Source organism: Megalops cyprinoides, chromosome 10 (assembly GCF_013368585.1).
Source record: "Megalops cyprinoides isolate fMegCyp1 chromosome 10, fMegCyp1.pri, whole genome shotgun sequence".
NCBI classification, from domain to species: domain Eukaryota; kingdom Metazoa; phylum Chordata; class Actinopteri; order Elopiformes; family Megalopidae; genus Megalops; species Megalops cyprinoides.
Genome location: NC_050592.1, coordinates 15642514 through 15653270, shown reverse-complemented (window position 1 = coordinate 15653270; position 10757 = coordinate 15642514).

Here is a 10757-nt window from a genome sequence, read left to right as displayed (position 1 = left end):
CTCAAGATGTTTAGACTGTCATTCATTTAAAACTGCTGTCATCTTAAGGAAAAATGCTGTCCAAACAAAAACCAATGGTCACTCTGTAACGCAGCAGTATATGTTCATAAAGTGACTTTTGTGAGCTGCAAAGAATGAACTTGCCCTTAAATAATGTTCCTGCCTCCAGGGGCTCCTGAGTGGCTCAGCTGCATGGGTGTTTGGCTTGAATGTAGGCTCAAATATGGGGAAGAGGGGCTCCCACCTCCAACTTGGCCCCCCTTAATTTCAGGCCACAGCTTCTGCTGTTTCTGGATTTTTGTGCCCTTATAAACATAAAGTTGATTCTTGTGAGGAAAATGTTGATTATTTACAGCTAAACATTTTTAGCTGTAAACAATAATAAGAATATGAGTCAAAATAGCAATAAGACAATTACCATTTAAATGCATTAATTAAAAATGTTTGTGTCGAACAAAAGCAATATGTATAACTTTATACCAGGTGATATTTACAGTCAGTGGGCCAGATTCACTATTCATGCGTATGCACGTCTTTGTGCATATGGTGTGCATACGATCAAAGTCAAGCGACTTTCATCAAAGGTTTTCTCCATTATACATTGTTTAGTGCTGAAACATTGACTGATGACACTGCTGGCAGACACCATAGGAGGTTACATAAAACCAGTGTGCTAAAAGGTTAACGGATGTGTTTAGACACAGCGGGTGGAATGCTTTTGTACACATCAGAAATGTTGTGCAAGATGACGCTGGCCTGTTGTGTCCTCCACAATATGGAAATGAAAGAGGGTATTCGTTTGTCACCAATGAGTGGAACCTATGCTCTGTGAGAGGACTGCAGAGAGTGGCGGTATGATTCAGATTTGCATCAAATTAACTAACCGTCTTTGAATAAAAGTATGAATTACACATCGCCGTGCACATTTTTATCCCCAGCACGCATCTGTAAAGTGTACTCCCGCGTACTTTCAATAAGTTATGTACAAATTGCATTGATTGACAAGATATGAACAAACTTTTTTTATCTAAATTTGATCTCAAAGCCGTGCTTATTTTCGACCGGTGATTTACCGATTTACACTCCACTACTCACACTACGAAACAATTTGTATTATTTTCTTGCATCCACGTCTGTCAGAATTGTTTACAACGCTGAATCAGAGAAGATGCCTTCCTTTTCAACTTTCGGCAGTATCGCCTATACCCAGGAGTCAGAAGTCAGTATGTCCTTATATGGAATAACATGCACGAGGCTCTAATTTAAAAAAAAAAAAAACAGTTGGGAATCACCATCGTACAAATTAGGTAAAGAACAAAACTGGATGCTTACGCAGGTTTCGTGAATCCGACGTTCATATTTCGTACGGCCTTTTGTCAAGAACAAAATCCAGTCATTTCTACGAACATTTTGATGAATGGGGCTCAGTGAGTTAAGGCACAGAAGGACATTTACAGATCTTTCTCTGTGAAGGTGATGCATGTAAAGGTGACCATCCTTCACAGCGGTCAGAGTAGAGGTGTTGGAAAAAGAAAAGGTTAGCATGGCACCTTCAAGGACAAGATGAGTATGTCAGGTGCAGACAGCAGGGACAGACAGTGACACAGAGCCGGTGACATTATGTCATATGCCGGGGGGACAGAGTTCACAGACTGACACAGACAGTTTAGGCAGTGAAGGATGATGCACAAACCTGAACCGTGAGGCATGCTGGGAAGTGAAGTGACGTAATGTGATCGTGATGTCCTGACACATGCAGAGATGAAACACTATTCCATAGAAAAAACCAGACAGATGGCTTTTTTTATTCACACAGACAGTGTGTCAAGTGCAGAGAGGCAGTTTGATTCTTAGAGCAACAGTTTTCCCCCAGTGGTTTTCTGGAGCAGTTTTCAGAGTGTAGAGGGGCAGCTTCTCTCACAGGGGAAGACATGGATTTTGTGTTGTCATGCAGAAGCACAGGAAAACCAAACTCTTCACACATATGGTGGTGCCTGAAACCACAACCTCCCTTCTTGGTTTGACTAAAGAGGTCTGGTCACTGTTTTTTTACCAGCTGTGGTCGGGAGATAGCAGAATACAAAGACATTCAATAGGAATCACCTCCCTCCTTACTACTGATGCACCATCATTGATGACATAATGCCTGCAGTTATGATTCATACTTGTCCTGCATCAGAGACATCACAAGGGGTCTCTATTTGCTATGGCAAGATTACTTTTGCCAGTGTTATTTAGAATGTCTGCATGCAGTAAAACAGGCATGTAATAGGGCTTAACAACAGGTGGACATGCCATGTTACATGTTGCGCTCATTTTTCCCTTTTGAAATATGATCCGTGTTTCTGGAATCAGTAGCCTAAATAACACTAAAATAGCAAACGTGGCCAAATGTGTATTTTAACTCTAGTAAAGCGTTTGAATGAACGACTCCCTTGAATCACATTCTCTATGGCGTTAAAAGGAACTGTTAAGTGTTTGTGACATATTTCACAGAGTTTAATGGAAGAGACTAAGTAAACATTAATTCACTCTGATGCTCTGTGTGGAACTGCTGCGTCTCTATGTAATGTGCTGCTCTACTTGCTCGATGAGTCTTTTAGCTGGAAGCGCTGTGGGATTTCGCTCCTTTCAAATTTATTTTAGGGGCAAGCAATTCTCTGCTTTTAAACACCGTTTTAATTTGCAATGCAAATGACTCTGAGTAATCTTCTTGGTTACCTAGTACTCTAGTATCCACTGCCTTCATGTATCTGTGGCATGCTGATGCATATCAGAGGAGAAGCACACTCTGACAGTGGTTTTTACTAAACAGGCAATAGGAATGCATGGGGGAATACAGATGTGTGAGTGAGTGAGAATGAGAGAGTAGGAGGGAGAGAGAGAGAGAGGAAAGAGATAGAGAGAGGTCCTTTTAGAGAGCGCTACGCATTGCAGCAAAACATACTTGTAGCATCATCAGAATATTTTGAATCACAGAGAGGCCTGTGAAATTGTTGAGGCCAGAGGGTTCTTCAGGAGGTCATTGGTATACCTCTGTAATGTAAAGGTGCTTGAATATTAACAGATGTGTTTACTTTCAAAGCACCTTCTTATCATAAGGATGATTGAACATATGTAAATTTAGAAATTCAAAGGAGGTAATACTAGTTTAATTACTCGCATATCACTTAAGAAATCAGGATGGTTGGCGCAAAACAAAAAAATCAGCCAGCAAGTGTGAGTTATCCTATTTACCTCAATTTTTCTCTCGGTTGTAAGTTTTTTTACACCAAATAATTGGTTCATTCTGGGAAATCTGATATTCTCTGTTTGTGCTAACCTGCATTACAGTACACTAAAGAATCCCCTATTTGGTAAAAAATAAAAGAAATAATAAATACAATATTCAGACAGCTTTAATGAACCAGGCAGAACTCCTCTTGTCGATGGCTGATAAATATTTATCACATATATTTATCCCCTGAAACTTGAATTTTTGAATATATAATACCCTAGTCTCTGTAAGGGACACCCAGGTACTAACTAATGTAAATAAGTATTTAATCTAATTAGTATGTTCCTGAAGAATATTCCAGGAGTGTAACTTGATCACCTTTTTGAGAAAGAATCGTTTTACATTTCTTCTAATATTGGCAAAATTAAAAAACATTCCTTCTGAAACATGCCTGCTGTGAAATCACTGCAGATATTTGATTGTAAATGCCATTATACCAAACACAAATTTGATTGATTGTTTTGATTGGAGAAGTGTAGGATTCAGCTCAGCACTTAAATATTAAATACATCATGCTTCATTTTTTCCTCTGTAAGGTATGAAATTTCAGATTTTGGCAGTTTTGGTGTAATAGAAAAAACATAATGTGTTTTTACTTTGCATTTTAAAAGTCTTAGTTTGTACAAATGCATCACATGAAACACATTTAGAAGCTGGTCCCACGTCCCCCAAATCATTATTCTCAGGGATGTGCTATTCTCATACTTCCCACTGATTTAGTCAGGGTTGTCATTACACTGATGTGTTTGCTGTCTGGTTGTGTGCCTGGATATCAGCATTCCCTCTGGTATTGTGAGTGGAAATTTACCTCTCCCTGAACCCTGTTAGTAGGTAGATGCCATGGTGGCAGCTGGCGCTACCATAGCTAGCCTGTGCCAAGTGTTTGTACTCATCCACTAAGTCTAGTGGGGGTGGTCTCTGGCACCCTTCCTGCTTTATACAGACCCCTCCTCCCGCTGTGAATGAAAGAGGTGGATTACGAGAGGGACAAATAATCATGTTTCAGCATGTATTGCAAGGAACCGATAGAGTACATTACTTACCACCACAACAGCATGCTTGTTATTGTGATGGTTGTCATGGTGGTTGAGAGAAATATTTAAATACACACACACACACACACACACCCAGTGGATCTAGAAAGTGTACGCAACCTTTCAAAATTTCTTGTTCTTGTTGCCTTGATGGATGAAATGAAACCCCATTAAGTTAGTTTTTTTTCCAGTTTTCATTTAAACAGGATCACCCACAATATCAAGTAAAAAAGAAATGGCAAAATATTTGTGAATATTAATTTAAAATAGCAAAACTAAAACACCTTTGTTGCATAAGTTTGCCCTCCAAGATGGACGACCATGCAAGGAGGAAACTTATCAGGGAGGCCACCAAGAGGCCAACAGCAACACTGAAGGAGCTGCAGGACTTCATCACAAGGACTGGCCACCATATGCACATAGCAACAATTTTCATTCTCCATGGCTCTGAACTGTGAGGCACGGTGACAAAAAACACTTCTCAAAAAGAACTTACAGTCTCATCTGAATAATGCAAAAAGACTCTCTGGATCTCCTGTTATCATGTGGAATAAGGTCTTGTGGTCTGATGAGACTATGGTAGAAATTTTTTTATGGTAGAAATTTCTCAATTCCAAGTGATATGTTTGACACAAAGACAACACAACCCATCAGCTTAAGAACGCAGTCCCTATTGTCAAGCATGGTGGTGGCAGCATCATGCTACATGGCTGTTTCTTTTCAGCAGGGACAGGTGCTCTGGTGAGGATAAAGGGGAAAGTGAATAGTGGAAAAATATCAATATATTTGAGGGAAGAACCTGGTACCCTCTGCAAAAAAGCTGAAGATGGAAAAGAATTTTACCTTTCAGCATGACAATGACCCAGAGCATACAGCCAAATCCTCAGTGGAATGGCTGAAAAAAAGAAGATCAATGTCCTGGAATGGCCCAGTCAGAGACCAGACCTCAACTCCATTGTAAATCTTTGGCCTAACCTGAAGAGAGCTGTTCCTAAGTGGTCTCCTCACAATTTAAGTGAACTCAAACTCATCAAGAGAAAAATGGGAGAAAACTGTAAAATATATCATACCAAGTATTAAATTAAGGGTGTGCAGACTTATGCAACCAAGGCATTCAAAGTTTTTCATTTTTAATACTTTTTTTTTTGAAAAACTGAGGCATTTGATTTTCACGTAGACATTGTTTGTTACAATGTTTAAATAAAGCCAAAAACAGCCTGACCTCACTTTCCTTGCTTTCAGCCTTTAAGACACTAAAAGCAAGATATTTTGAAAGGGTATGTCAGTTTTCTAGATCTACTGTAGATAGATTAGATAGATAGATAGATAGATAGATATAGAGCCACAGAGGCTGACAGCGGACAGGGTGAGGTCCATGGCCTGCTGGGATGCCATAACTGCCCAGGGCACTGAAGCTCATGGCTGCTGAGTGATTTTCACTGCATTGAGACTATGGGCAATTCAACAGAATACAGCCATGCCCCTTGCTATCCTGTAAAACCATGGGTCTTATCCTGCCCTTTACTCAAAGAGTGAATGTTTGGATAAAATAAAAGAGAGGCCAGTTAGCAGAGAATAGTGCTTGTGTGAAACCATCATCTTGATGCTTTACTGCTGATGCACTTTTTCTATTCTTTACCTCTGCTCATGTTCTTTAGTTTTGACATGCTCTGTATGATTCTTTCCATGACAACCCACAAATTCCCCTAAGATAACCTGTCAAAAAATGTAATAATGTACTGTTTGTGACATAGTGATATCAGATGTGGAATTTCAGCAGTCAAACCTATGAATGAAATATATCAAGGGGTTAATTTCTTGACTGGTTTAAGTACTGCAGTTCTGTATGTGAACCTCTTGCCGTCTGCATTTATTCATAACCCTAATTAAATAGTACAAAATGATATGACAAAAAGTACATATTGCATTATCTTGCTTAAAACATTTAAAAAATGTTATACTGTGATCTTAATAGCTTTGCTCAGAGTAAAATCATATTGTTTCCAAATGATACATTTAATTACGAGAATTACAGAACTGCGTGTAGATGGTAGTCATAAAGCACTGCAAACATTCTGAGAACACATTTTTTAAAATCTGCCATCGTGTCACAAACATAACATTTTGATTTTCAAATATTAAGTCTCTTATCATCCATGTGATGTAATGTGAATTTCTGCACCCCATACACATTTGAATATCTGTACCTTCTGAATCCTCTTAGGATCAGTAACAGCACGTTTCCTGCAAAATGAAGGCAGCCAGAATGAATTCAGAATGTTGATTAGGACCAGCCGTTCAGATCCTGGAAATCCACATTGCTTGGCCTCGGCAGATTTCTCAAATTCCAGCTCATTTTCATTGGGATTTAGTGAGGGATACCCCCCCCCCCCCCCCCCCAAACAAAAAAACGATGGGACAGCAAGAAAAGTCTGCTACAGTGTTCACTGTGGTTACACGTCATGGAGCCAGGGATCACATCATGAGACTAGACAACCGTGATGCACTGAAGAGTCCATTATTGTGACAATTTCATTTTTGTTTTGCTCATCTTTATTTTCTTTTGTGTTTCCCTGATGGTGAAGCCTACTGACAGTGATAGAGAAAACTGTCATTATCTTACAAAAAAAAAGAATAAAAAGACCTCAAATGCTATCTGGCTACTGCAGAACATGTATGCTTTTTCCAAATGCATTGCCAATGAAAAATGCTGTGAATATAATGGATCACCTCAGATTTCCATCAACAAATGCAAAATGCCTATCAAAATTTCTTTAGACAAATGGAAACTTAATACACCTTTCAAAAATATGTATGCATGGATTTTCACATTTTTGTACAGTAATGGAAATGTTATTTGATGTGAGAGTGTTGGTTTGAAATGTGTTTTTGATAGCATGGACCTGTATTTTGAGAGTAGCTGCAAATTAGGGTGAACCCTCAGACTGAAATACAGATTTAGACTTTTTTATTTGCTGGGTAACAGAGATATAGAATCAGTTCATTGACAGAAGCGTATTAAACTAATTTCAATCAGGAATCATTCTCACCAGCGGACTGATCATTTACCCTGTGACTGTCTTTGTGGTTACGGAACCCAACGCAACTGTGGAGCCCCAGAACCCCAGAGCACTAGATACCGACCCGTTCAGCAGTCAGATCAGGTTCACGTTCCTAAACTCAACACAGCACAGCTCATCTGATCTGCTTTGATCTTGTGCTCGGAGCCCACAGAATGAGACAAACATCTCTGCAGCAAATCTATACCAGAGCTCAGACTTCACAACAGAGAATCTCACAAATTATAATTAGCCATGAGAATTCCTTTAAAACCCAAACTTGGTTTCTCCTCTGTGTGAATATGTCTTCTGACCAATTAAAGTGCCAATACAATGTTACTCATGTTACCACATAAATTTGTTATTTTACAGAAATAAGTTGAATAAATTGTGTTTTGTGCTGCCAAAAGTAAGCAGTGATTATGATTTATTGTCTAAAGCAGTATTGAATGCATACAGTCCTTTTCTCATGAGTTATGTTATTTTGGGTTAAAGGCTTTAAAACACTGAAACTATTCCACTATTTTCTCACTGAAACTATTTTCACCAACATATAGTGGTTAGACCACTGCAACAAATGTATTTGGTCCTTCCAATTGCCTTTTCCTGTTAAATTATGTGTTTATAACAGCCATACAATAGGGAATAAAATAAAGGGGATAAAATATTATGAAGAGGACCATTCTTTTTTCCATACCTAGATTGTCATTCAATTAGACATCCATTGGAAATTCCCCATAAATGAATTTCACAATATAATCTAGATCAATTATGATACTGATCAGAAAATACATTTAATAATGAAATACCCAGCTGAAGTTCTTTTTGATAAGTGGTTATAGAAAGTTGCAAGTATTTCTTTGAAACCCTAATGTCATTTGATTTACTTCTGTCTTATTTCAGATGGGTAAAATATGAAAACATAATTTAAATATGAATATGATTTAAGTCCATAGTGGAGTTAATAGGCAAATAAAGGCTGGTTTGAATATAGTTGCCCTCTCTATGATCCAGTGGACAAGGTCAAGAAGATTTCACGGACATCAAGACTACTGCGCAGCATTACTGTGAAAACATTTGACATGAAACTGCATATTTTTGAAAGACAGCATTTAGAGTAGATGGGTGGGGTTCAGACTGACACAGAGGTCTTGCAAAGCACTCAGGAGATGCACTGTAAAAATGAGGGGAGCAGTTCAGGTGTCGGACACATGTACACCGCTGGAGACATTACATTGGAATGAGGTTTTTCATTTCTTTCCAATTAAGGCATGACTCCTCTGACACATTCAGGAAATTAGACTTGCACTTTTCCAAACACGTTAAATCACAGAACACAGACTTCATTACCCCCAGGTTGCTGCTTTTCATCCACAAGCTCTGAATCTTTCACTGTAATGGCTCTGCATGTTCCACATCAAACAGCTTATGTGTGTCTAGCACTGACGCATGTTGGTGGTGTTCACTAGACTTTTGGGGCCATTCAAGCTAACCACTATGGTGCTTTGTCCTTAAGTCTGAACTGAGGATTTCGAGCAAGCATTGCATTTTTTTTTTTGCTTTGCATTGCATATCCAATTTCAGTGACCACAGAATATGTGGTGGTGTGTACAAATGAAATAATTGTTGTATTTACTTACGTTTTTTTCCTCAGAGTTAGGGAACACATCGTAGCAGATTGTTGTGGGCTCGCCTCACAGTGTCTGGGCAGGCTACAATTCAGTTTCAGTTCAGTTTCTTCTCTGGACAGGATGCTGTGCAATAGCGTTTTGGAGAGCCGTTTCTATCGGAAGAATTTCTTAACATTCTGAATGAGAGAGATGTTTAGAGGCTCCCTGATAAGGCTGTTTGTTTCTAATAATGATTTGTGTCTCTTTTAAATGACCATTTGGCCCCGTAGTCTCAGAGAGAGATAGATTATCCCCTGAGAACAGGGGGCCCATTTCTCTTCCAGAGTTTGTCAGTAAGAGCCAATCTGTCACACTGGATCAATAGAGGAAGGAGGTATTGCTGTTGCTGAGCAATTATGCTTTTATAATTAGTAAATTCACATATTTCATGACATGTCACATTGGGTACATGTTATTTGGGACCAGGCCTTCTGCCTCTCCATTGAAATACAACTAAAAACAAATTAATAAGACATGCAAACCAATGTAAATTTACAGTTATATTTTAGCAGATGTATAAAAAACAGGCATTTTATAACCACATGCACATAAGTTCAAAAATGAAGTTTTCACTGAAGGTCATTGTAAGTTATTTTCAAAAGAGATGTCAGAACACTACATCAGCACAATGAAGAAACAGCAAAAATGATTGTAGAAAGAAAGATTCTTCAGATTGTCAGTGTCACCTTCAGTTTTATTATTTTATATCCTGTCATCTTGTCTGTCAGTGGTATGATGAGTGTGTTGTCCATAAAAAATTCACCTTATGAAAAATGCTGAAGCTCAAACAAGTTCAATAATCCAGGGAATTACAAACAGGCTAGTTTTTTTCTTTGTGTGGAAATGTTTGTTTTATTTACAGAAATTCCCTTGTTGTTGTTTTTATTATTATTTTATTACTCTGTTTTTCTGTCTGCATGTGCAAGGCCCAGGGTTGTCTGTACCTGATTTGGGTTGTAGAGAGCTGCCACATCAAGCTGTTATTATATCACTACTACTACTATCAATAACAATAATAATAATAAGAAGAAGAAGAAGAAGAAAAAGAAAAAAGAAATATAATAGATCAAATATGTAAAAAAAATTCGAGAGGGAATTCCAGAGGTGGGGCAGTGGAGAACACAATCCTATTTTAATGTCAGAGCTGGGGCTGCTAATGTGCATCAGTGTCCCCCTCTAACTGGGAAAATGAGATCACAGCATTTCTATGATTACCGTTTTCCCAGCCCTGAAGGGAGACAAGGGGTTGAGGGGTGAGGCCATGCAGAAGATGTTGAAAATGGTATGCTCTGCCAGAGATCAGGATGCTTTCAAACAGAGAGACGAGTCAGCCTTAGAAACAGATTCTATCTCCTCTCTTTCAGTGTGTTATATGTACTGTAGTGGATAATATTTTACTTGTAGCCTCAGACATGTATGGGTAATAGCCATGTAGCTTCTAATGTACATTATCTGCTGCTTGGACTATTTCCTGTCTGGGGTACAGAGTTGTCCAGGTGCACTGCTTGGTATGTGTTTACACCTCTATCTTGGTTTGGAAAAAAAGATGGGCGTTTGAGGAATTGGACTGGGCTGGACCCACAAAAAAAGTCATCAGCTTGGTTTTATAACCCAACCTACTACAGGCTTTCTGATGGGCAGTTTTGCTGTTCCCCACTCTCACAGGATATGAACTATTTCTGACTCCTCTAGGTCCGGGGGGTCTAAGGTTTACTAG